The 26,854-nt window shown below is 45.2% G+C and overlaps 1 protein-coding gene and 1 long non-coding RNA gene across 11 annotated transcripts in view; one reads left to right on the forward strand and one right to left on the reverse strand.

Annotated features, from left to right (window-relative positions):
- Window positions 1-26,854, forward strand: part of Tjp1 (tight junction protein 1) — a 241,058-nt gene that overhangs the window by 47,536 nt on the left and 166,668 nt on the right. The window lies entirely within an intron of this gene.
- On the reverse strand, window positions 13,233-14,994 carry LOC121133789. Its single transcript, XR_005870776.1, has 2 exons — window positions 14,794-14,994; window positions 13,233-14,384 (listed from the first exon to the last, which is right to left on the reverse strand). It is a non-coding gene; the product is annotated as an uncharacterized LOC121133789 (long non-coding RNA).

Genomic DNA, 26,854 nt, shown 5'->3' on the forward strand with positions numbered 1-26,854 from the left:
GATGGTGGACAGTGCTGATGGTGTACAGTCATATGGTCAGTGCTGATGGTGTACAGTCATATGGTCAGTGCTGATGGTGGACAGTGCTGATGGTGGACAGTCATGTGGTCAGCACTGATGGTGGACAGTCATATGGTCAGTGCCGATGGTGGACAGTCATATGGTCAGCACTGATGGTGGACAGTCATATGGTCAGTGCTGATGGTGGACAGTCATATGGTCAGTGCCAATGGTGGACAGTCATATGGTCAGTGCTGATGGTGGACAGTCATATGGTCAGCACTGATGGTGTACAGTCATATGGTCAGCACTGATGGTGGACAGTCATATGGTCAGTGCCAATGGTGGACAGTCATATGGCCAGTGCTGATGGTGGACAGTGCTGATGGTGGACAGTCATATGGTCAGTGCTGATGGTGTACAGTCATATGGTCAGCACTGATGGTGGACAGTCATATGGTCAGTGCTGATGGTGTACAGTCATATGGTCAGCACTGATGGTGGACAGTCATATGGTCAGTGCTGATGGTGGACAGTCATATGGTCAGCACTGATGGTGGACAGTCATATGGTCAGTGCTGATGGTGGACAGTCATATGGTCAGCACTGATGGTGGACAGTCATATGGTCAGTGCTGATGGTGTACAGTCATATGGCCAGTGCTGATGGTGGACAGTGCTGATGGTGGACAGTCATATGGTCAGTGCTGATGGTGTACAGTCATATGGTCAGTGCTGATGGTGGACAGTGCTGATGGTGGACAGTCATATGGTCAGTGCTGATGGTGGACAGTCATATGGTCAGTGCCGATGGTGGACAGTCATATGGTCAGCACTGATGGTGGACAGTCATATGGTCAGTGCTGATGGTGGACAGTCATATGGTCAGTGCCAATGGTGGACAGTCATATGGTCAGTGCTGATGGTGGACAGTCATATGGTCAGCACTGATGGTGTACAGTCATATGGTCAGCACTGATGGTGGACAGTCATATGGTCAGTGCTGATGGTGTACAGTCATATGGCCAGTGCTGATGGTGGACAGTGCTGATGGTGGACAGTCATATGGTCAGTGCTGATGGTGTACAGTCATATGGTCAGCACTGATGGTGGACAGTCATATGGTCAGTGCTGATGGTGTACAGTCATATGGTCAGTGCTGATGGTGTACAGTCATATGGTCAGCGCTGATGGTGGACAGTGCTGATGGTAGACAGTCATATGGTCAGCACTGATGGTGGACAGTCATATGGTCAGTGCTGATGGTGTACAGTCATATGGTCAGCACTGATGGTGGACAGTCATATGGTCAGTGCTGATGGTGTACAGTCATATGGTCAGTGCTGATGGTGGACAGTCATATGGTCAGTGCTGATGGTGTACAGTCATATGGTCAGCACTGATGGTGGACAGTCATATGGTCAGCACTGATGGTGGACAGTCATATGGTCAGCACTGATGGTGGACAGTCATATGGTCAGCACTGATGGTGGACAGTGCTGATGGTGGACAGTCATATGGTCAGTGCTGATGGTGGACAGTCATATGGTCAGTGCTGATGGTGGACAGTCATATGGTCAGTGCCAATGGTGGACAGTCATATGGTCAGCACTGATGGTGGACAGTCATATGGTCAGTGCTGATGGTGGACAGTGCTGATGGTCAACACTGATGGTGGACAGTCATATGGTCAGTGCTGATGGTGGACAGTCATATGGTCAGTGCCAATGGTGGACAGTCATATGGTCAGTGCTGATGGTGGACAGTCATATGGTCAGTGCTGATGGTGGACAGTCATATGGTCAGCACTGATGGTGGACAGTCATATGGTCAGTGCTGATGGTGTACAGTCATATGGTCAGCGCTGATGGTGGACAGTCATATGGTCAGTGCTGGTGCTGGCCAGTTAAATGACTTGGCGCTGGTACTCACATTTTATTTGTCTGGAAGGACCGAATAAAAGTTTCTGACTCAATATCTTCTTCAGGTTTTCTTTCTTGACTCATTTTCCTCTTAGTGGTTCCTTACCTATAAGGTAGGCTGAAGCAATTGTTACATACAGAGCCACATTACATAGTTTTTTATACAACTTTAGAACAAAGATTGCTGAGCACCAACCAGCAATGTACAATGACTCACCTTTACCAAGAGTGGCTTTGTTTCCAGCGATCATGCTGCTTAGGTTTGCACAGCCACAAACAGAACTACCCCAGGCGTTTCTCACATCCGCTCTACGTTTAGTGTTGTGGTAGTTTCTGTGAACTTTGTTCAGATTATACTGGTCTTCAAAACTTAAACAACTGAAAAGCTGTAGTTTTCAGTCATATTGTATAGAATTTCTCATAGGGTTTAATTTTTTTTTCCTGCTAAACAACTGAAAAACTGTAGTTTTCAGTCATATTACACAGAACTTCTCATAGGATTTAATTTTTTTTCCTCTTGGGAGCTGAGAATTCAACCAAAGACCTTACATATATCCAACGCCTGGCTCAGCCATTGGGCCACATTCCCACTGGTAGAAAATAAATTGGGTGTAGCTGTTTTTTGTTGTTGTGGTGGTTTTCCTGTTCTTGATTCTGTTTATGCCTTCTCTATGAAAAACTGTTACCTTGTTTTCAGTTACATTAATTTATGTTCCTATCATCTTGAAATTTACTTTTACATTTATTATTTTGACATAGGAGGTCAAAGGACAACTGGAGGGAGTCAGTTGTCTCCTTCCACCATGTGGGTTGGGGGATTGAACTCTGGCTTGGCAGCAGGGACTTACCTACGCCACAGCCCACCAGCCTGGTTTCTGTTCTCTCATATTCTGTTGTTTTCTTTTTTCTCTTTTGAGTCATATATGTATATAACTGGCTTTCGGGTTCATTTTCCTTCTCCAATATGCACTGTTTTAAGCAGTAAGTTAGCTGAATCACGTTTATTCACTCTCCAGTGCTTCTCACCTGAGATTCTAAGTGGCTGCTAATGTAGTTGCCTAGGATTACATCATCTTAGAGTAGGTCCGCTCTTGTTCCAGGTGCTTGGAGGCAGCAGCATAGGACCACATCAGTCCACAGTCAAGGACTAAAGTGACTCAGAGCCCATGGAACCCCTGTGGGCACCTGCCAGTTTCTGGCTCTTACGTTGGGCTCCCAATCTAGAGGAGGGAGAATGCTCTCAGCTCTGGAGGGGCCTGGACTGAGTGTCTGGGCTGCGAATTGGATGGAATCCCACTGTTGGCTCAGCCACATTCCCTGAGGCAGGGAGCTACTCTCAGGGAAAGGTGGCTGCAGCTGACTCAGCTTCTCAGACAGCCCCTCCCCCATTCCCAGAACCTCGACGGCACTCCTGGCCCTCTGCCAGATCTTTGATGCCTTCAAGAACTCGCCCTTTATATTTCTGCTTTCATAGGGAGGACTGGTCTGAATTACCTCACCCACCACCCCCCAAGTCTGTGTTCTCTCAGTAGATAGACATTTTCTTCTTGACCTCTCTATGACTGCGTCTTTTGTGGAGTTTATGGGGCTTACTTTTTGTGCAATTTAAACTTCAGCTCAGCCAAATGGACGTGCCATTTCTTTGTGCTCGCTTCTGATGCTCTTTGTGGTATGTTTGGCTGTGTTTCTGTTGTATTCCTCTATGCCTTGTATTTACCCAGTTCCTGATTCTCCGAGTTTTACTCCTTGGGGTTCTTAATTTTAAATGTTTTTCCTTTACTGAAATGACTGTATTATTTAGAATGCTTTTGAATGTCTGTAATTTCTATTAGGGTGATTATCAGGCAAGATGCATGCTTAAACATCCATTCCAACCATGTTTATACATTCACTGTTCACATTAAAGTTTGAGGCCATAGTTAGGCAGGGTTGCTAATCTGACCCATGAAAAGGTCTCCTTAAGATAGCAGGAACTGACTAAACTAGAAACCAAGGCAAAAATGCTAGATGTTAAGTCATTATCTATCACACATATGGACTTATTCTTTGTCCCCAAATCATTATTTGTTCAATTAGTTACATGTGGTTATTTACGGAACTTTCATTGTATGTGGGACTAGGGAAAAGATCACATAGCAAAGTTTAAAAACAAAAAAGAAAATAAAATGCCCTCAGCTTTTGCTGGGGTACATTAGCCTTCCTGCCTGTATCTTAAACGTGTGAAAAAATACTTCCGTCTTTTTGTTTTCATTCAGACTTTTATAGTTTTTCTTTTCCTTTTTAAAGATATATTTGTTATTATGTATTTGTCTTCATGCATGCCAAAAGAGGGCGTCAGATCTCATTATAGATGGTTGTGAGCCACCATGTGGTTGCTGGGAAATGAACTCGGGACCTGTGAAAGCACAGCCAGTGCTCTTAATCTCTGAGCCATCTCTCCAGCCCACTTCTGTAGTTTTTCAATAAAACAAATAGTCTCTGAGCTGGAGAAATGGCCCTACATTAAGAACACTGGCTGCTCTTCCAGAAGACTCAGGTTTCAATTCCTATCACCCACATGGCAACTCATAAACCATCTGTAACTACAGTTCTAGGGGGTCCAGTACTGTCTTCCAGCCTCCAAGGTCACTGCACGCATGAGATGCACAGAAGATACCCATGCTGGCAAAATACCCATACACATAATATAATGTAATATAGCATAATATAATATAATATAAATGCTTGCTCTATTGTGGGGAGTATGGTTTTAAACTGCACTGAACTAGACCAGTTATCCCCTGACTCAACTCTCCTTCCTCTTTCCCATACTTGCTGGCCACCAGGGGGTGCTGTCTAGGGCCCACACCCAGCAAAACCAAAACAGCGGAGAAGAGAGGAGCTGGCCACAGGAGAAAGGCGTTAACTTAATAATTTTGCCCTTCTTTCTGTTATGGTCAAGGTCTGCCTGCCCATAATAACAGCCACTGAACTTTACCCTTTCGATGGGTGAGTTTTATGATCTGTGAAATATACCTCAATAAAACTGTAAAAAAGACAATCTGCCCTATCAGAAGAGTGGAAGGGGACACAGCAGAGCCTGATGGGTTACCATGGATCCTTGAGACCTACCAGCTCAGGGTGTGTGTAACCTCAGAGGGAAGGTCCCTCAAAGCCCACATGTTAGAGACTTGGACCTTAAGAAGCTGCTGCAGGTTGGTGACAGCCTTCAAGGGGCAGAGCCCAGTGGGACTTTGTCCTTGCAGGGGACTGTGACCTCCAGGCATTCTCTGTCTCTTTCTGTTTCTCAGTTGCAGTGAGGTGAGCAGTCTGACCCACATGGGTCCCATCACAGTGCACCATGTGCTGTCACAGGTGCAAAAGCAGCAGGGCCAGGGAGCGTGGGTAGATACCGCTGAACCCACAAGCAAACCATTCTGCCCAACTTTAAGCCACTACGATGGAGAGGTGATTGACAGGGAGACAGGTACCTGTAGGTACCAATCAGGAAAGTGCCGCTGGATGTTTGAGAATGACTCTTGGTGGATCCTGTGCCTTGGAACTTGCCATCATTGTATTCACAGGGCGAACAGACGTCTCTTTTGTTTTTGGTTTTAAAAAGGCAGTGCCTAAGAAGGAACATACGCTACTGTGGAAAGATGGGACACTCACCAGTAGGTAGATGCTGTCACCTTCTGAAGATGAGAATATACAGATGCGTAAATGTTGGACATGTTGAGTGATCAGGGCAGAAGAGAAGCAGAGCTAGTGTCTAGAACCTAGAGACTGTGTCATTACTTCACCACTGCCAGTGGCATAGAGAGTGAGGCTGCCTCTCTGCTCTGACAGATCTGGGTGCTATCAGAAGGGTGCTGGCTCAGGGGAGGATTTCCTGATGCAGTGAACCATCACGGGTGCTTTGGAGTAGAGAACACGGCCCTGCGGTTTGGGGGTTGAGTGTCAAACACTGTTCTGGGAACGCTAGCTCTCTCACACTTGATGATCAACTGGACGTCACAGTGGGAGGAGAGTAAGGTACTGTGTACAATTATACAGAATATTCCAGAAAACAGATGAATTGTGTGTCCTCAGCAGCAGAAAGAAAATGCAGTGTTAAGTGCCACCTATTCTCTGTTTCTTGTTGCTATAACAAAATCCTGGAGATGGAGTAATGTATAAAGAACATCTGGTGTACAGTCCTGGAGGCTGGGAAATCCCAGGGCATGGGCCCAGCTCCTGGTGTGTGTGTGTGTGGGGGGGGTGTGTGGTGTGTGTGTGTGTGTGTGTGTGTGTGTGTGTGTGTGTGTGTATTGCAGGGTGGGTCTTACTGCATCACGTGGTGAGACAAACCACCAGGTCAGAGAGGCCTTCCTTGATTAGCAAAGCCCCTCCTTCAGTCATCCGTTAACCCTTTAATGGATTCATCCACACTGGAGGTCAGGGTTCTCAGCACTTCTTAAGGACTCCACCTCCCGGTGGAAGGAGACAAAACACGGCATTTGATGATCCAGGTCAGTTGTTATATCTATAAACCACACTCTGGAACCAGGCAAAGTGGTGAACACCTTTAATCGCAGCACTCCGGGAGGCAGAGGCAAGTGAGTGTGAGGCCAGCCTCCTGTACAAAGTGCGTTCCAGGACAGTCAGGGCTATACAGAGAAACCCTGTCTAAAGAGAAAAACAAAAACACTCTAGACAAGCGACGTGAAAGTTTGGTTGTCCGGCAGAATCCATCCTTGAGTTGTTTAGTATGACTGGTGGCTGTTAAACAAAGCAGCACTGCAGGAAGCTGCTGGCAAAGGCTGGACACTGCAGGCATTCCCCTGGATTAGCCTCTCTGTTTACAGCCCCCGCGTGCTGCTACAGCCCCCGCATTCCACGGAGCTAAGAGCACTGCATTTCAGAGTGGCGCCTGTCAGGTAGCAGTCACGGCTGGCAGTGGCCTGGACCCTACAGCATTCCTTGGATAACATCGAACTGCAGACAAGCACACTGGGTCTGGAATGTGATTTCAGAATCAGATTTCTTGAGAAGGGCCACCCTCACGTCCTCTGGTCAGTCCCTGTTTGCTGAGGTTACGGGATGCTGTCATGTTACACCAGTACAGTGACTGTTAGGGAAGGGCATGGTGTTCTGAGAAAGCAAAGAGTGGGCTGTGTTGTAGAATTTGTAAGTCAGAAGTCACTATGGAGGTTGTGGGGGTGGGGAGAGAGCGAGCAGGTGCTGCCTTGTGTCCTGCGCTTTTCACAGATCATCATTTCTTTATCTCCAGTCTTTGAAAACAATACTTTTCTACCCTTTGCCTGGTCATAGTATGCTGTATTATTCATGTTATTTTACCCAGCTGGGCATGGTGGCATACACCTACCACCCCAGCATTGGGGAGCAGGGCAGGATGAAGATGAGTTCCAGGTCAAACTGGGCTGCACAGTGAGTTCCGGGCCAGTTTGCACTCCACACTGAGACGTTGTCTCTGGGAGATGAAGAAAAGAAAGATGCTTAGACCACAGAGAGAAACGAACTTAACCCAATTAGAATAGCTATTATCACATAGCGAAACGATAAAATTTTTTTAAAATCTGTTGAGAGGGACACAGCGTGAAGGAGCTCTCATGTATGCTTGGTGGCATGTTTCCAGTGTGGGAAACAATATGGAAATTCCCTGCAACAGTAAGAATACAATACCACATGATCCAGTAAGCCCACGCCTTCATGCAGATGACACACCCCCTCCCCCTTTTATTACAGCAGCATGCACAGTAGCCAGAATATGGAGCCAACTTAAATGTCCACTTGTGGAGGAATGAATAGAGAAGCTGTGACTTTAAAAGTCATAGTATAACATTCAGTTGTAAAAAGAGCAAAACCCTGTCATTCGCTAAGCCAGGCAGAGAAGGACGAGCACTGTAATTCTGCTGACTTGGGGTCTGAAGTAGCTGGTTGCACACACATACACACATGAAGAGTAGAATGGTGGCTAGCAGAGATGGGGGAGAACAGGGGAGCGTGGACTGGGATAGGGTGGGTGCAAGGTCACCATTTATAGGAGTTAAGTTCTGGTATTCCGTGGCACAACAGCAGGCTTACCTTAATATATCATGTCCTCAATTAGTCAAGAGAAAATGTGGGTTGTCCTCAACATAAAGAAGTGATGAAACCTTGGGAATGCGTGTGCTAACTATCCTGGCTTGGCTGACACCCAGATGTACACACAAGCAAAGCATCATACTGAACTGTAGGTACAGATAACATTTGTGAAGAAAAATAAAATATTTTAAACCATTTAACTTTTTGCAGTTGTTCCCCAATCACTGTTTTAGTGTAAACTTCCCTTAGTTTTTATACTGTCATATGATATCAAAAGATAACCCCTGAATCAAAGGATAAGAGTTTGTGTTTTCACTGCTGGGGTGCTAGAGTAATGAGTTAGAGTTGGCTTGTTGCACATAGATGAGGCATATGAAACAGACACAGAAGGTGCATTTAACTGTAAGAATGAGTGTACTTGGGGGCAGAGAGGGCCAGAAGGGTTTTAGCACATGGGAGAGCTTTGCTTTTTATTGATGTATTGGGGTATAATCCATATATCGCACAGCTCACTTTAAAGTAAAGTGTACAATTGAAGGTCTTTAGGATGTTCATGGAGTTACACAAGCATGACTATTATCTAATTCTACACTGTTCAAGACTCCATAAGAAAAAATCAAAACTCATCCTAATATGCTAGCTAGCAGTCAGTAGTCCCCATCACCCTATCATGAATCTACTTTTTGTCTATGTGGCCATCTGGATATTTTATATAAGTATAACAATGTAATATACAGTCTTTTGCGTCTGCATGCCTCTTTCTTGCGATACAATGGTTTTAAGCTTATCTACCTTTATAGCAAGCGTTAGTGCTCTACTCCTTTTTATTGCTGATGGGAGTGTGGTAGTTAGCTTTCTTGACTGTAACGAACCATCTGAGGTAACCGGCTTAAAAGAGGGAACTGTGTCCTGGCTCACAGACTGAGGACTTTCAGTCTGAACCTACTGCTTCAGTTCTGTGCTGCCCCATTCATCCTGGTAGGAGGCGCAGTTAACTCATGACCCAGCGTTGAAAGAGAGAAAGAAGAGACTAAAGTCCCACAATTCCTTGGGAGGCCATGCCTCCAGTGACCCAAGACCTGCCGCTAAGCCCCAATGTCCAAAGGTCGATCCCACCGTCTCCCAGTAGCAGTCCAGTGGGTAGAGCCCTTAACAGGCCTCTGGAGGCCATGGCAAATCCACACAGCAGCAGAGGTTTCCGCATCAGCAGAAAGGCTGTCTGGCTTCCGTTAGAGAAAGGGAGCTGAGAGCTGGACTGGAGGTATTGATGAAGGCTTTCAGTGGTGCCTGCACCAATTTCCTTTGCTGGGTATCTTCCTATATTTCTTCCATATTTAGTGAGCATCACAGTGGCCTTTTGTATGAATGTACCAACGTTTATTTACCCTATCTATGACATTTGGACATTCTGTTGAACAGTGGGTATGGCTTTGAATATCTGTATTATTGTGTTCCATGAGTAAATTTCTCAGTGTGCATTTGATATATAAGGATAGGGGCAATTTAATTTTTCCCATAGTTCTGGGAATGGGATGCTGCCACTTCCAGAAACCAGTTTACCATTTTACATTTTGATGCGCTGTCCTCCCATACACAAAAGTAGCAGGGAAATAGCACTACCCCAAAGGGTCCTACATCTTCAAAGTGTGTGCACGCACATGCACAAAGGCTTGCACCTGATAGGTAACTTCTTAGTATGTAATTGACTTGGTGCGTGAAAGATTGTTCTTCAGGGTCCTTGTTTCTATGCCGTTTTGAGCCACTTTTTGTTGAACTTTTTTTCATGTAATTTTGGTCTGGTTTTGTTTTTAAAGACAGGATTTATCTGTGTAGAAACACTGTGTTGTGTAGGCCTGGCTATTCTGGATTTTACTCTGTAGACCAGGCTGCTCTGGAACTCACAGAGATCTGTCTCCAGAATGCTGGGGTTAAAGGTGTGTGCCACCACCACTGGCCTGAGTTTATCTTTGTTTTTTAAAGCTTATACAAAGTTTTCAAGTAGGAAAATTTAGATTTTTATACAGTCAAGTTTCAGATCTTCAGTGTTTCCCTGATGCTTTATGGTGAGTTGCAATGCTGTTGATAATATCATTGCTGTTAATTGACTCTATCCACTGTTAACCTGTCTACTATTCCATTATTATCGCTTCCTTTCCACACTCTTTCCTGTGGCTTCTAGTAACCATTTAATTTCTCTTAAAATGCCACCTTCAGTGTTACTCTTCAAAATATTTATTCTTCTGCAGCGATAAGAAACTTAAACCCTCAATTAGACATTTTCCCACACAGCTAACCCTTGCATTTTCACACCAATTATTTCTTTTCACTTTAACTAATTTTAGAAGATTCTAAACTGCTAAGTAAAGATTCCCGTAGAAGCTTAAACAGCATAGCCCCTTTTAAATGTGTTTATGTGTAGCCCAAGGGTTAATCTACAAAAGAAAACTACTAGTTATCAAATTAATAGACAGGGTGCTTGCTGACTTATACACTTCATTTCTGTATTTCTAAATGGTTTATATTTCATTTTACCCAACTCTTCATTTGTTTTCTTTTTCTAATGTGGAAAGAGATGAAAGCTACATAAAATAAAAAATTCTCCCTAGCTAAGACTTTTTTTTTATTGCTGTTTGTTTTTGTTTTTCAAGACATGGTTTCTCTGTGTAGTCCTGACTGTTCTGGAACTCGCTCTGTAGACCAGGCAGACCTCAAACTCACAGAGATTCATTCGCCTGCCTTTGTTTCCCAAGTGTTGGGTACGGGCGTGCGCCACCATGCCAGACTTAAGACCTTTGTTTTTATTCCATGCACTGTGTCACCATGTACAGTCCCAAGAAGCCATCTTGGAACTAAGAGGGGACTCCATCCCTGAACATTAATTCTAGAACTTTCTCAGTTGTGAAACCAACAAATAGCATCTACACTAGTGTGAGCAGACTCTTCTTTCCTGCCTGACAGTTCCCAAATAACTGACCCAGAGACTTAATATTAATTATAGATGCTCAGCCAATAGTTCAGCCTTCTTACTAGCTAACTCTTAAAATTTAAATCAGCCTATTTCTGTTAAACTATGTGCTGACTGTGGCTCATGGTTTCTTGCCTCATCTTGTATATGTCCTGCTCCCTCTTCGTCTAGCTGGCGACTCCTCTGACCCTGCCCTTCTTCTTCCCAGCAGGCTTCATTACCAGGAACAACTAAATGTTCTTAGACCTGGCATCCTTAGAGGATGGAGGATGTGTTTACACTGTGTGAGGCCTTGACTTCAACCTCCAGCATCTAACAACAGAGATAAAATATGAGGATGCTTGCACTAGTCGTAAAAGCCAAACCCTAACCCTGTTGAGGGGATGGCTCAGTGGTCAACTACACTTGCTGCTCTCGCAAAAGACCCAAGTTCACTTCCCAGCACCTATGCGGGGCAGCTCACAACTGTCTATAACTGAGTTCCAGAGGATCTACCTCTTTGTTCTGGTCTCTGCAGACACTGGCATGCTTGTATACATACCTATACATACATCATTTATGCAAACAGACATGAGAGTATATCTTTAAAAGGAAAATGGCCGTGTAGTGCAGATACACATTTAAAATTAATTGAGATGTGCAGTGTTAGCTGTCTGCTCTAAATAACCCAGTAGCAGCTTTCCTGAAGTAGAGACTGCAGGAGATGAGAGAAGTTGATTCACACTGATAATTGGCAATTTGAGGGCCAGGAGATGGCTCAGTGGGTAAAGCTCTTGTAGATTGAACAACTTGAGTTCAATCCCCAGAACCAACATAAACGTGGGAAAAAAAGAACAAGAACAGATTCTAAAGAGGTATCCTCTGACTTCCATCTGTATCTGTGCATTTAAAGACACATACACATCTCTCTCTCTCTCTCTCTCTCTCTCTCTCTCTCTCTCTCTCACACACACACACACACACACACACATACTATTAAACAAGTTAAGATTTAAATATGAGGAGATTTGATGTACTTCACTATTACTTATACAGGCCAAGTGAAGTAAGACTATGTATGGTCTAAATAAACAGTCAACAAAGAGATTTGTAAGTGTTGGACTCCGAATCTGAACAATACAGCTATACCTTGATTTCAAGTGTCTGTGACCCACTTATGCTATGTGAGCTTTATGTTAAGTTGGTTATTATACTAATAAACAAAATAACTTTCAGGAAGGGCATAGTAGCTCATGCCTGCATTCTAGTGTAGGTCAAGGCAGAGGAATTGTGCAGAGTTCATGTCCATCCTAGGCTATGGAGTGATTTACAGGCCAGTCAGGGATAGAGGATGAGGCTTTGTTTCAAAAACAACAGCAACAGCAAAAACATTCAAACAATTTTGGAAAGTAGAAATCAAACAGCATTTTTTGGAGTAAAAGTAGAAGTGAATAAGACTGAAATTAAGAGTCTTGATGTATAACAGTGTCTGTACCGGCAACATGACTGAACATGTGCTTAAGCACAGCTAAAAGGGAACGTCTGTGTTGTTTTACAATATTTGTTTTAAAACCTAAAAGAAGGAGGAGGAGGAAGGAGAGAAGGAGGAGGAGGAGGGGCTGGAGAGATGGCTCAATGGTTAAGAGCACTGGCTGCTCTTCCAGAGTCTCTGGGTTCAATTCCCAGCAACCACTTGGTGGCTCACAGCTATCTGTAAGAAGATCTGGTACCCTCTTCTAGCCTGCCTGGCATGCAGGCATACATACTGGCAGAACGCTATGTACATAATAAATTTAAAACATTAATAAATAATAATAATAAGAGGAAGAAGGAGAAGGAGAAATAATAATAATAATAATAATAATAATAATAATAATAATAAGAAGAAGAAGAAGAAGAAGAAGAAGAAGAAGAAGAAGAAGAAGAAGAAGAAGACACATCAGCAAGAGCAAAGTAGTTACCTAAAGAATCAGGAAGAATGCAGTCAGTCCTGTTTCTGAGCTCATAGAACGAGAGGGGAGGGGAGACAGGCCTGTTGCCCTACAGACCTGGGTGCAAGTCACACAGCTCCCCCTGTCTTGACACCTAGAAAAAAGTTTCCTTTAAAATTCACATTCTTAAGTGTGGTCGCACATGTCCTTAATCCCAGCACTTGGGAGGCATAGGCAGGCCTATCTCTGTGAGTTCAAGGCCAGCCTGGTCTACCAAGTGAGTTCTAGGACAGCCTCCAAAACAATACAGAGAAACCCCGTCTTGAAAAACCAAAACCAAAAAAAAAAAAAAAAACCAAGTCTATTTACCTCAAGGTTCAAAGCATTTATTAGGTTATTAATTCATTTTTAAAGACCCTTTGTCTTCATCTGTTGAGTCATTGTAACAAAAATCCCATAAACTGGGTGGTTTATAAATAACAGAAATTTATGTATTATGGTGCTAGCAGCTTGAAAGCCTATAATTAAGGGAGCGTGTTTAGTAATGGGGAGAGCTTTTTGTGTTCTCCTGGTCATGACAGCTCTGTGGGGCTTATTTTAATCTCATTTTAGGAGTCTTTGCCCTGATACATAGTGGCTTCCCAAAGGATGAATATTTATATATACATATGAGGGGTGTTGCTGCTGCTCCTGCTGTTAATATTGTTCTTCTTAGTCCCAGTGCTGGTACCTCCAGACTGCTCTACACGTGCTGGACCACCGAGCTACACAAGCCTTGCACTACCGTTACCTAAGGTCTTAGTGTATGGTTTTGAGGGGATACACACAAACTATAGCACTTTATATCCCAGAAATATGAAAACTCAAAACAATTTTTGGATCAAGAAAATAAATAGGCATAAGATACAGAATTCTGGGAAAATAGCAGTAGTAAAGCCATTAGATGTCATGGTCTATGGAGTGTAGTTGGAATAATGCTTAGGAGGACTCATATCGTAAATATCTATGTGAGCAAAATAAAAATAAATAAAGTGAAACAATGAACCTGACATTAAACTCAGAACTCTCAGAAGAAAATAACAAAATAAGCTAAAATTAGATGGGATTAACAAATGCGAGAGTAGAAACTGCTTAGTGAATAGAAACAGAAGACTTTGTTAAGCAAGGAACTTGTCCAAGAAAAGGGGGAGGGATGAGCTACTTAACTGAAATGAATTGGGGAAAAGGAATACCCTAGTTAGCTTTAATTATCAGCTAAACATAGCCAAAAGTCATCTGTCAACAGGGACTGGATCAGACTGGCCTCTGGCCATGTTTGTGGGGATCCCCTTCATAGTTACCTGGTGCAGCTGGGCCCAGCCCACTGTAGGTGGCAGCATCCCCTGGCTATGTGGTCCTGGGTTGTGTAAAGTAGCTACCTAAGTATAAATCTGAGTGAGCCAGGAATCATCATTCTCCATGGTTGCTGCTTCAAGTTCCTGCTTGAGTTGCACCTTGTCTGCCCTCAATGGTGGCCTATGACCTAAAAGGAAATGCCAAGGAAGCTTTTTCTCCATTGTTTTTAGTCACAATAGGAAGAAAACTAAGACAGATATATAAATGTATCAAAATAAGATACAATGGGGCAAATAACTATCAAAACAGAACAAATCTAAAAGGTGTAAAGGGAACTTCCCTTGAAAATGTGACTTACTCAAATGATATCAGCAGAAACAGGAAGGAAGCCTGAGCCCAACTACACAAGAGCAACACAGAAGAGCTTCCCCCAGGGGACTGCTCCCAGTCCATAAAGCTCAGATAACCCAGGACTTCCTCCCAGTGCTCAGAGAGAAAAGGCAAGTTCTGGCATCTTCCAATGAAGTGACCATAACACTAGTACTAAAGTCTGATACATCACAAAAACAGGGAAACTAAGGAACAGTTTTACTTACCAACATCAGTGCAAGTTTCAAGTAAAATGTTAATTAATAGACTTCAATGGTGTAGTAAATATTTATCAAGTAGCCTTATTTCCAGAATTCTAGTGCAATCTATTAACAAAAGTTCTTTTTAAAAATCGATTGCTTTTGAGCTGGGCATTGGTGGCACATGCCTTTAATCCCAGCGCTCAGGAGGCAGAGGCAGGTGACTCTGAGTTTGAGGCCAGCCTGATCTACAGAGCAAGTTCCAGGACAGCCAGAGCTACACAGAGAAACCCTGTCTCAAAAAAACAAAGCAAAAAAATTTCAGTAAAAAGAGGCATGTTCTGTCAAAATCACACACACACACACACACACACACACACACACACACACACACACACACACCAACAATAAACTAAAGCGCTTTGGAAGATTAGGGCCTTGAGACAGTGGAGCTCCAGCCAGCAATAAGCTAAGGTGATGGAGAGAGCTCCTGGTAGAGGTGTGGCAATGCATCCGATGTGTCACCACACAGCCTGCTTGGGACACTGACTTCAGCTCCTGGTGGTGTTCCTGGTAGGCAGGAGCTACTCAAGTTGTTTTCTGCCTGTCTGTTCCCAGCCCCTCATAATGCTTGTGTGTCAGTAGGTGCTGTGGGGACTGATGAGAAAGGATTGATGCCCCTTGGTGTCTCTGCAAGAGAGAAACAGCACAGTCAGGAACAAAGACAAAGCTTCAGCATTCCACATCTTCCTGAAGTTCAGGAGGGCGGCGTGCAGGACGATCACAATTTAGTTCAAGGAAACAATTAGTGACATCAAGGCAGCCAGGTTCAAAGAGGAGAAGATGCAGGTGAGGGCAGCGTCCTGGGTGTTCAGAGAGGCAGGAAGCTTAAGGAGGGTTGCTGAATGAATCACTCACAAGGATCCTGAAGTTATCCCAGGCAACAGGAGAAGCCTTCTCTGCTGTCCCTAGTGTTTTATCAAAACCCCAAGGAAGCTGACAGGCTTTTTCAATAAATGCTCCTACCTGGAATACCTGGGTACTACCATTACCATTTTATCTTATTTGCATACTTGTCTGCCCATTCACCTTCCATTTTTACATTTTATCTGATTCATTGCAAGTGAATGGAAGATGTCGGCCTGCTTCTCTCTTCTGGGAATTTTAGGAATTTAAGGTAAGAGCCATCATAAAGCTAATAGACATGGCAGTGTTTAAGTCTGGCAGGAAGTTGCCTGACTTTAGAGTCCAACGAAAGATGTCTCAACTTTTGAGCCAGCTTCAGGAGCCACCCTTCTGTCCTTGCTCAGCAGGAGCAGCAGGCCTTGGCTGCTGACTCCTCGGGCTGGCATGCGCCACCCCTCCAATCTTGCACCATCACAGGGCTCTGCCCAGCAAGGCAAACATTCCTTTGTACCTGGGACACAGCTGGGACCTAAAGGCAGCAAAAAAAAGGAAGTTCCTGTTTGCAAGGACAGGCTGAAGCGATATGTTCTGGGAGGAAATGAGCAGTCATTGCGTAATTCCTTCAAAACATCTAGGTGGACCCGATTCCAGCCTTTAGTTCCTGTTTCCTGCCCACCCCTGGTTGTTCTGAGCTGATGCGGTCTGACTTTAATAGTTCCGGCGTCTGCCTGCTACTTTGCATATAGTGAAGTCCAAGACAGTTACATGTTGCAAGTGCTAAAGGAAAAAAAAAGTTTGCGTCACTTCTACCTGTGTGGAAGAGTCAGAAAGGAATGGACCCAGTGCCCACGCCTGAAGCAGACTCAGAGTGGGCATGGCAACCCTTGTGATCCGTGGCCCTGACGGTGCCTTGGTTTCTCCATCTATACATGAAGATGATGGGGCTTTCTCTGTCTGGCTGGCTTGTGAAAATCCACATTAAAAAACAGTACACTTAATAGGGGAAGAGAGAGACCTGATAGGCCCAGTCACATACTAATCAACTATGGGGTTGGGGGAGCTCTGGAAAGAATCCACCTACCAGAGGACCCAGAAGAGATGAGGACTCCTCAGGGAACACTTGTCCCCACACTAACTGGGTGAGGTCTGGTTCTAAAGTCCTTACAACTGCTCCCCTCCCCCTTGGAGCCCAGCCCAGCTCAGTCAGCCAGGCTGGTGCTGTCACTGCTCCAGGATCTCAGCTCTGTCAGGTCACACCCTCCCTCTCACCTTGCTCATTCTCCTCCTGGTTTTGCCTAATGATACCTTTGTTCATTGTCCCTTCCCTTTAGAATGAACACTCCATGAGGGTAGGAACAGGAGGGGGGAGGTAGGGTCTCATGTGTTCCAGGTTGAGCTCAGAGTCACTTTGTAACCTTAAACTCCAGATCCTCCTGCCTTTGCCTCCCAAGTGCTGGGATTGTAGGCATGTGCCACCACACCCAGCTAGGAACTTCGTTTTATCACCTCTGTGTCACCAGCACCCAGAAAAGAACAGTGCCTGGCACACCGCAGACTTTCAGTCAGATAAGTGAGCCACAGGCCCAATGCCAGGTCAGAAGCCTCAGTCCCTCACTCACATCAACCCTAAGCCCTGTGCCCCAGACCTCTCCACTGATCCCACGGATTGGGGTTGAGAGCGAGGGCACCTGGTTTGCCTCCATCATGGTGGGTGGCTTGGCTTCTTTCATTAAACCCCTTCTTTCTCTTTCTAGGGAAGTCGGTTAACTTGGAACATCTACATCAATTCTTACTGTTTAAGACTGTGTCTCCTGCAGCCCAGACTGACCTCAGACTCAGCTGTGTAACTCAGCCTGACCTTAAACATCTGCTCTTCCTACCCCTGCCATCAAAGAGCTGGGGCTGCACGTTTGAGCCACCACACCTGGCTTACATAATGCTGGGGGAATGAGCCCAGGCATACTAGTCAAGCGCTCTCCCAGCTGAGCTGTACCCTAACCCTGATCTATCTTTTTATGCTATTTACCTGAAGAGCTCCATGGCTTTATTTTCCAACCCACCTAACATTTTACTTATGGTATTTTGTTTGTAATTTTCAAGAGCCCTTCCTTCTTCTTATATGTTGGTTTCTGTGCACAAGGCTGTAAAGTTGTTCTAAAATGACCTCTGACCCTCTGTTATCTGTTCATTCATGAGTCACTAGAAAACAGCAGCATGAAGCTATGGACACACCCAAGTTCACACGGCATTATTCAGGGTATCGGACAGGTAGGCGCAATCGAATGTTCCGCGACAGATGAATACATAAACACAGGCTAAGCCATTGGTGGGATGGGTGATTACCTAGCCTGTGCAAGGGAGGCAGTTCTGAAAAACATGCCAAAGTAGAGGAGAACCTGGAAGAAATGACATTGGTGAAATAAGGCAGGTGTCACAGGCAGCAGGTAATTGTGGGACCCCTTACACGAGGTATCTAGAGTTCTCACATTCGCAAATCTAGAGCATAGAACCATGATTGCCAAGGCTGGGGATGCAGGGACAGACAAGGGGGAATAGTGTTCAGTGGCAACAGCATTTAATCTTGGGAGGATGATGGCTGCACAGGGTGAATTCACATACCAAAGGGGACCTGTACACTTCCAAATGGTGAGGGCGGTAAATTTTATCATAAAAAAGTGTGAATCTGTCGCTGGTAAGCATGATGTCGCTCGAAACCTACTCTGAGAGAAGCTCCTGTACAGGGTCTCAGGAGGCCCCGGGTCACCCACTGCTAGACCCCCCTGTGCACCCCTGTGTCCTCCCTACCTTGCTCTGTGGCCGAGAGTCCCGCTCCCCACCTGCAGCCTGAGGCTTGGAGCAGAGACCTCTCTGCCAGGGCCCTCACCAGCTGCTGCTTCCCCATCCTGTCCCTGCTCCTCTGCCCAGTTTCCATCTCCTAAGAAAGTGTTGCTACCTCTGTGTCTCTTGGGTTGTTTCTTACTTGATTTATGGCTTTTTGTGTGGTGGTGTGGGCAGGGATTCAAGAGAGAGAGGTGATAACATGTAGCTGTTTCTCTTAATTAGAAGTTGGCATAGGTATTTTTAATAGTAGTATTTATATAATTATAGGCATAATAATCTTTTTAATCTACTCACACCCAAAGGAAAATTCGAGATTTTTTTTAATCAGTTCATTTTATTTTGTTCACACCATCAAAAAGCCAAGTCAGAATCTTAAGCCACCCAGCAGTGGCAGGATGCCTTGGTGGGTAAAAGCTTGCCACCAAGCCTGACAACCTGAGTCCCATCCCTGAGCCCTAGATAAAGGAAAGAGAACCGACTCCTGGAAGTTGCTTTCTGACCTCTGCTAGTGCACCTCGTGCCCACTGGCGGGCACCTCCCCCACTGTAATAAACCCCTGAGCTTCAGATGACAACTGCAAGGCATTGTGCCAGCTGAGCTGGCATCCTCTGTCCTGATGGGACGAGACCTTCTTTCTTTCATTCCTCCCTCCTCCCCTCTCCATTTTTTAAAATTTAATTTCTTTTTCCTCCTTGATAACTTCACACGCGCGTATGTATTTTGGTCATTTTTACCTCCCACCAACCCTTCCTCCTAACAGAACCCCACTCCTTTATGTCTATTTGCTGTTTGGGTTTTTGTGACCCACTGGAGTTCTTCCTGTGGGCATGGTGTGGGGGTCATTTATTGGGTACTTTACTGGCGGCTACGTTGTTACTGAGGAAAATGGCACCCCCCCCCAGCCACCATTCACTACCGACTGCTCCTTAAGGCAGGGCGGGGCCTCCCGTGCCTGTCTTCTGTCTGTGCGGGAATGCTGGCCCGCCCAGCCGCCCAGCCTTGCACCAGCCACAGCTGTGGTGTGTTCACCAGTGCAATGGCCATGTCAGGCCTGAAGGCAGTGTTTCACAAATGAGGCATTTCTCAAAGCAGAAGTCAACAGTAGCACCCATGACAGCTTCAAGGACCAAATCCTAAGTGTCTCATCTTTGTGAATTTTCCAAAGAGGGTTGAAATAGCCCTACAAAATTATGGGAAAAAATCAAAATTAACATTGATTTGATTAAATATAATCCAGAAATAGATGCCATGATAGAGGTGTGTGTGTGTGTGTGTGTGTGTGTGTGTGTGTGTGTGAGAGAGAGAGAGAGAGAGACAGCCCTTGTGTAGGATGCTAAATGCACCCACGATCTGCTGTGTTCCCCTTAGCTGCCATCATGGGAAGTGAATGTGACTTTCATGCTACCATCTTTTTTCCTTTTTTAATTAGGGATGAAGTTAGTCAGCCCCTGGTGGATTAGATGTAAGAATGCTCATTGCCCATTGAGGAAATATAGTGGTGTCTTCCCCAATTATACTGTTACACTAAATCCTGTGGGGGTGGCCAGGGATAACATATACTTGTTGGCCATTCCATTGCCCTTCTGAGATCTTCCAAAACATTGGGGATATATTGAACAACTATTTGTTGGTATTGTACAGTGTGTAGTGAGGCTTTCCAAATAGTTGCAATTTACCAGTACTGTTTTATACACAGATTTGAGAGCAGAAAAGTCCCTCTAACCGAATAAATTTTTCAAAAACTGTGCACAAGCAGTTTTCCACCGTGATAGTTTTCTTACTAAATTTAACTTCCGTGGTTTCAAATTAAATCTTCCAAACACCACATAATGTCTTAAATTGGAATGTGTCCACACAGAGCAAGCACTCCACCTTACATTCACAGTTAATTTTATGACTTTTTTGGAAACAATCATTAGTACCTTACATCGTGCTAATGATCAGAGATGTTTAGAATGTGCTTTGCCTAGAGCACAACTTTAGTTTGTGTGTTTGGTCTCTGAGTTCCTTTCTGGGTTGCGCAAACGATTACTGGGATTGGTGAAGGAAGGATGGGCAGCAGGTAAAGCTTGAATCTTAATGTAGAGTCCTTCCTAACAAGTCCTGCTAAATCTCCATCATGATAATCATGATAAATGAGGCTGTGTTTCAGCATTATCTTGATGCAGCTTGGTAACTGCCAGTTTTCCAGGTGACAGGGAGTGCAGGTGGTTACAGGGGTGACATGAGGTAATGGGGCTGGTTAATAACTATTTTAGATAGATTCCTGTAGAAAAAGAAGTAAAGGACTGCTAGGTACTTAGTGGTAGTCCACTGGTTTCCTTTGTCCTTTCTTTTTCCCTCCCTCCCTCCCTCCCTCTCTCTCTCTCCCTCCCTCTCTCTCTCCTATTATGTAGCCCTGGCTGGCCTGGAACTCATTGTATAGACCAGACTGGTCTGGAACTCACAGAGATCTGCCTGCTTCTGCCTCTCAAGTTCTGGGATTAAAGGCATGCGTCACCGGGTGCCCACTGGTTTCTTAAGGTGGAACAACATCATGCCTCCTGGAGAGTCTAATAGAAGACCTTGATTTTTAGCAATTTCTCCTCCCCTTTGTGGAGTTAATCTCTTCCACACTTCACTTGTCGGCATGTAGTGTGGGCCAGTGATTCTCCATCAGCTATATTTCTGAACCATTCAGTAGACAGTCATCCTTCTGGCCCTCACTTAAAGGTAAAAGAAGATACGCAGAGCAAGCAGGACAGTTGACAAGGGTGTTAGCGCTCTTGGAGCCCTCGTGGTGAGAGCAGATGTGTTCGTGCTTGTGTGAGAAGGCGTGTGTCATGGGGATGTCCTTCTGTATATATGTTTTTCTTATTGGTTGATGAATAAAACATTATTTGGCCAATAGAGGCAGAAAGATAGGTGGGACTAGGAGATGAGAATTCTGGGATAGGTAGGCAAAGAAAGCCCTCCAGAAGAGATGCCATGTAGCAGAGGAAGAAGTAATAGGTTCGGACCCTTCTCCAGTAAGATAAGACCACGTGGAAATACTTAGATGAATAGAAATGGGTTAATAATTAAAACAGTGCTAGCTAGTAAGAAGCCCTAGCCATGGGCCAACAGTTTAATAATTAATATAGTGTCTGTGTGCTTATTTGGGGCTGCAGATAGGTGGGACCAGGCAGAAAAGAAAAGCCAGTTACATGTGTATATGTGTGAGTGTGTGAGAGTGTGTTTGTGTGTTGGGGAGAAGCTGATATCCCTTCATGAGACCAAAACTTCAGCAGCTGTGTTCACCCCATAAAAAGGTCACAGTGGTTGGCCCCCAAGTGCTGTGTGCACAGTCAGGGTTTGTCTCCACAGCGCTTGGGACAGAATCTGAGTGAGCTCTGTCGGTTAGTTAAGATGTGAGTGCTCTTCCTCATGGCTCCCTTTTCTGAGCATTCTTCTCCCAGGTGCCTCCTTCCCTGGCCTTTGTGGGTCTGCTCCAGCATGACTGAACTTGACTCTTGGCAAGCATGGGTTTATGGACAGAATCCTGCAGCTGCTCCCTCCCTAGGCGGGCTTACAGCTCTGGGTCCAAGGGCTTCTGGAAACAGGTTGGAGGGATGGGCAGAGCAGGCGGGGGTCCTCCATTGAGTGTGCTGTTCACTGCCAAGTGCTGAAACCGAGTGAGTGGGGCACTTAGAAATACAAATGGCCAGAACAATTAAATCAGAGACCCACAACCCGAGTCGCTGGAAGCCCTAGAGCAGGAGCAGCCTTCAGGGTGGCTTGGTGCTTGGTGCCTGGTCAGCTCTGATGTGCTCTGCTCTATGTTGGATAAGCTTGGTTTAGATCAGAGGAGTATGGACCATTCTTCCGTCACAGAGCCTTGGGAATTGGAAGAAAGGTATAGATGTCTGGCAGGGGGTGGGAGCAGAGAGGAGGTGGGAGGTCCCCACATTGCCCCACCTTGAACTCCTGATGCCTGAGTGCTAGAATTGGGGTCAAGGATGACCTTGAACTCCTGATCCTTTTGCCTTGAGCACAGTTTAGACTGTGCTGGGAACTGACCCACAGTTCCCTGAGTTGCTGGTAAGTACTCTGCTGAGTGGGTTACACCCCTATAGCCCTTGTTCTTCATCCAATTTCAGGGAGCTCAGACCCATAGCTGTGAGAGGGAGTATCACCCTGTGGCTTTCTGCACTCCTGGGACCTTTCTCTTCCCACATTCACCTCCAGACCACCCACCTGTCGTCCACCTGTCTTTTTCTCCTGTCTTTGGTCTTACAGGGAGACATGTGGCTTGATTCCAGCTTACTCATGAGCACTACAGGTTGGAATGTCTTTTGGCTTCAGATCTCCGTTTTCCTTAGCCTGTGCCAAGAAAGTGTCAATTAATTGGCTGGTTGGTGGTGAAGAATGGACTTGAACAGAAACAATAATGTGTAGTACAGCAGCCCTCAGAGTGCTGGCCTGGACCACAGGCAGCGGTGACCTTGGGGACCTGTCAGAAATGTCAGCTCTCAGCTACTCCTGTCTTGCTGCTCCAGGACAGGAGCTTCAGGGTGATGCTCATCTCCAGCTGACTGTGAGGGAAACAGAAGTGTGGAGGCCATTCAGGATGCATGTGCAGGATGCCAGACTTGTTCCCCAGCTTCGGTGAATGGTCCCCGACGTTTGTAAAGTCTTCCGTAAGCCCCTTCCCAGCCAGACTGAAGCCCCTGTGGACCCAGCATGCAGTAACAAAAAGTGCCTTCTCCAAGATTTACCTCAGTCTCTGGTCCTAAGAACAGCGACAGGAGAGCTGAAGTCACTGTTGCCCCTGTCCTCCCTGGATGCAGGGGTGGGGGTTGGGGGAGTACAACATCTCCACTGGAGTCTGGGGAAGCAGTGGAGGGTATGACAGTTATACCTGTTTCTTCCTGTATGGTATTCAATTCCCAATTTCTAAACCCAGAACCATTGGAGAGTCAATGGAGCCAGAGAAAGTCCTATTCAGAGCTGGGGATGTAGCTTAGTTGTTACAGTGCTTGACTATGTGCGCGAAGGGCTTGGTCACCTGCATTGCATAAACTGGGCACGGTGACACACACCTGTAATTATAGCACTCCAGAGGAGGAGGCAGGAAGATCAGAAGGTCAAGGTCCTTCTCAACTACACGGCTTCATAGACCATTGAGGATGCATGAGATACAATCTTAAAAAAGAAAGAAAACAATTTAAGAATTATAGGAAACAAGGGCTGCCAAGATGGCTCAGTAGGTAAAGGCACTGACTGCCAAGCCTGATGACTTGAATTCAATCCCTGGGGCCCACTCCTGCAAATGGTTCTCTGAACAATATCTCTCTGTGTCTGTCTCTGTCTCTGTCTCTGTCTCTGTCTCTGTCTCTCTCCCTCCCTCCCTCACTGTCACACACACACAAATTGTATGTGTATATATATATTAATATAATATATACAACAAATATAGCAACTTTGTGTATAATGTATATACACAAACAAATTGTCTGTGTGTGTGGGGGGTGTGGGTGTGTGTGTTCTAAAAGGAGACCAGGACCAAGGTTGAAGACACTCTCAATCTATCCCTCCCAACAGGCACAGCAGACAGGTGTTTTTGTTGTCTCTCTGTATCTTTCCTACATTTGCTTGTGTGTTTTCTGAGTCACATCCTTACCTCTTTGTCTCCTTACTACTTATTTCCTAGACTAGTAGCTTTCAGACTTTGGTGTTAGCAGAGCCATTGCAGTGTCTCGGATGGAGTAAGTCTGGATGGGGCCCAGAAATCTGCAATCCCAGCAAGCACACCAGGACACCCAGGCGCTGTGGTTGAATAGAAGGCACACATTCTCGTTTGAGCCACATTTGGAGCTCTGTCGTGCATTCCTTATGTAGTAGAAGAAGATAGTAACGCTCTTTATATCCACAAGGGAAAGCTTCTCCTGTAGAAATTGAAGGCTAGAGGTAATGGCAAGCACTTCCCTCGTGCTGGAAACCTGCTAAAGATGTGAACTCACTTTGCTGGAGATCTGACCTTGACCCATGCTCATTGTTGGTCACCACTGCATGAGAACAGGGGGGAAGAGGGAATCAGGAAGAACCGTTAGGTTCTGTATTCCATGATCCATGAAGACACAAGGGAGGAACTATCCATTTAAGGGTGATCCACACTGGCGTCAAATTCCTAGCTTGTTTTAAAAAGGAGAAAGGAAGGAAGGAAAACAGGCAGGCAGACAGACAGAAAGAGGAGGAAGGAAGGAAGGAAGGAAGGAAGGAAGGAAGGAAGGAAGGAAGGAAGGAAGGAAGGAAGGAAGGAAGGAAGATTTTTGTTGTTGTTGTTGTTGTTGAAGACAGGGTTTCTCTGCATAGCCCTCGATGTCCTGGAACTTTCTCTGTAGACCAGGCTGATCTTAAACTAACAGAGATCGTCTTGCCTCTGCCTTCTGAGTACTGTGCTCAAAGGTGTGGGCCACCACTGCCTGGCTAAGAAATTTTACATTAGAAAAGTTACCGCTGTTTGGTTTGTATATTTAACTTACTTTATTAAGTTATTCCTTATGTGTTAGAGGCAGTCACACCCCCTGCAGTTTCCAGTCACCATGAGAGATGGAAAACTAGGCTTGCCTGGAGAGTGAAGTCACTCCAAGAAAAGCTTTGAAGACTGTTTTCCCATCTCCTTTTTATTTTTATATGTAAGCAGGGTCCTCTGTGGGTCACCTTATCTCTCTGTCTTTAGCCAGAAATATTTTGGCCCATGAAAATAGAAACCGGTCTCCTTCTAGAGGAACTCAGGTGCAGAGGTTAAGCATTCAACTCTTTGAAGTAAAATGGGGTTTTTTGTTGTTGTTGTTTTTCAGAGCATAGTGATACTGCTCTCTCCCTCTGGCCTTTCTCTCATGCAGTGTTTTCAACTCACTATGCTGGAAATGGCTGGGCCTCCTTAGATTTCCCCTTCTAGTCTCACTCAGCAGTTCACGGCAAGTCCATGAAGGCAAGTTTCATAAAACACATTATGAATGGACTCTGCTCACTGTGTGGTTGTTGGTCTTGCCTCACCTCTTGCCTTTGAGGGTTATAAACTCCTTCAGCATGTCTGATGTGTACCATAGAACACAGTCTCAAACAAGCATGTGTGAGCGCGTGCGTGTGTGCGTACACAGATGCACCCACAGTTTTTTGTCAGATTTTTCTCACCCCCAATATCTTCCACATCAAACCTTCCATATTTTTAATGTTTTTTAAAGATTATATGTATACGTGTGTATGTGTATGGCGAGGAATAAGTGGAGGTGTATAGACATGGCCCATGTGAGTGCAGATGCTGGAACCCAGCTAGAAGAGAACATCAAATCCCCTAGAGTTGGACTACAGGTGGTAATGAGCTGCCTCGTGGGTGCTGGGGACCAACTCTGGTGCTCTGCTAGAGCACACACACTCTTAACTGCTGAGCCATCTCTCCAGTTCTAAACCTGTATTCTTTCTGGCTGTCTTTCCAAAATAGGTTTAATTATGTCACTCCTCTACTTAAATACTTTACCAACTTGCCATTACTGGAGAATGAACCTCATCTGCTTAAGTACTGAGCCCACCATGCCCCCTCCCAGCTACCTTCATGCTATGAGTTTACGTAACTGCTGCGTCCACTGCTCTGGGACCGAAGCATGCTCACTTGCTTGCCCTCTTTGCTGTAACTGTGGGAAGAGTCTTTGTTTTTTCAAGGCTTTGATGAAATGGTTTGGTTTGTGGCACTGCATTATTACTCTGTCCGTCTCTGCTCATCTCTGCTTCCTGTTCTCCCATAGGCTGTCTGGGTTGAAGCACTTAACCATACTCAATTACATCCAGCCGCTTTTGAAACCCTGCTCTTTAGGTCACAGCAGCAGAAGCCACTCGTCTTGGGCATACAGTTCAGAGAGTTTTGACATGTGTGTGTATAAGCACCACCAAGATGGAAGCTTCCAAACAGTTCTGTCACCTCTATAAGACTGTCATGTTATACACATAATATGTTTTGAGCAAAAAATGTAATTTTGTATGATTGACCTAATATTTAATTCAAACTGCTGTTTGTTATCACTCCCCCAGTGTGATGGGCAGTAGGTTCTATGGTAGGAAATTGGCTCATGAAGGAAGGTAAAACACTTCTGAAGGGGTTGGTATCCTTGAGAGAAAGGGAAAACCATCCAGAAGCCCCTGGCCATCTCCAGTAAGTGAAGAACAACCACGAAGGCCATTGTCAGTACTAGAATCAGGCCCTCGTCAAGAGCCCATCTGCCAGAGCCTTGGTCCTCGGGCCTTGGGACTTGAGGGACACTCGTGTTTGCATCCTGTTACAGCTGCCCCAGTAACCTTTAGCCGCTTCTCATTTGATGATAAT

Source organism: Mesocricetus auratus, unplaced genomic scaffold (assembly GCF_017639785.1).
Source record: "Mesocricetus auratus isolate SY011 unplaced genomic scaffold, BCM_Maur_2.0 Super-Scaffold_4256, whole genome shotgun sequence".
Lineage (NCBI taxonomy): Eukaryota > Metazoa > Chordata > Mammalia > Rodentia > Cricetidae > Mesocricetus > Mesocricetus auratus.